We start from the raw sequence: 1,222 nt of genomic DNA on the forward strand, positions 1-1,222 counted from the left end.
TCCAGGATGGGGGGAGGTGCAGGAAGGTGAGACTAAACGTAGGTTTTCATAGACCTAATTGTACTTGCTAAGCACTTAGGTGTGTGACCAATCACTGCAGTGACTGGTAAAGAGGCCTAAACTTCTAATTTACCAAAATACCATCTTGCAGAAATGCTAGTGTATTAATATCTTAATGGCCTCTAATGATATCACAGAGGGACCAGGGAACCAAAAACAGTCCTGCCTCAGGGAGCTTTTCAAAGAGCAGTCATGTAGGTACATTGTGCCTTGGTCACTCACACACCAGTTAGGGACCCAGAGCTCTGGCCAGGCAACCCTAAGTGTGGTCAAGTGGCTTCCCAGGATACCATGTGGTGGGACTGGCGTCGTTTCTAGAGATCCAGGTCCAAAAATGGAATGGCACCAAAATATCAGGGTAACCACAACATGTTAAAAGAACCTTCTCTGCAGAAAGAGCCATAGACTCAACAGGACGTCCCAGGCTAAGGCTTGGCCTGCGTGGGTTTGCATGGGCTCCACTGATGGAATAGTGGTGGGAGCAGCTGAGCCATTGCCAGGCCCCGAGTGGACCCTCAGACTCCCTCAGGGATGACCCAAGAAGGCCACCAGTCAGTGCAGCGTGTGTTGATGATGGGAGAACCGCCCATCACCCAGGTCTGGAAACCTCACTCCTGTGGCGATCAGCACGTGCAGTGGTGGATAGAAAAGGAAAAGGGAAACCAATGAAACCGTGATTCTGCTCACTGGCCACAGCAACGGCCTAGGCTGGGGCAGAGGTTGAAACTCTTATCTGATGAGGTTCCTGGAGTATTTATCATTCTCTTTCTCTATTCCAGGCAAGCTGTTTCCTAGTTTGGCTCTGAGGTCATTGTCTGGAGCACTTGTACAAAACACAGATTCCTGGACTCCAGCCCCAAAGATTCTGACCCAAGAGGTATGCAGTACGCCCAGGAATCTGTTTCTAACAGGTGTTCCAGGTGATGCTGGCACAGGGGATCCAAGGACCAGTGTTTGAGAATAACCGCTCTAGTCCACACCGACTCCTTATATCATCAGTAACTGAGAATGGGCTGCATCTCATATGCAACACCAAGCATGACCCCGGGATCCCACTCTGACCTGCTGCCCTGTCTCGGGACACGTGTCTCTGAGCTCTGCCCCCTAGTGAGCTCCACAACTGTCCATTTAGCACATGCACTTCACACGCACTCAACTCAAC

The sequence above is a fragment of the Monodon monoceros genome, unplaced genomic scaffold (genome assembly GCF_005190385.1).
Source record: "Monodon monoceros isolate NGI ecotype Baffin Bay Population unplaced genomic scaffold, NGI_Narwhal_1 Super_Scaffold_18, whole genome shotgun sequence".
Lineage (NCBI taxonomy): Eukaryota > Metazoa > Chordata > Mammalia > Artiodactyla > Monodontidae > Monodon > Monodon monoceros.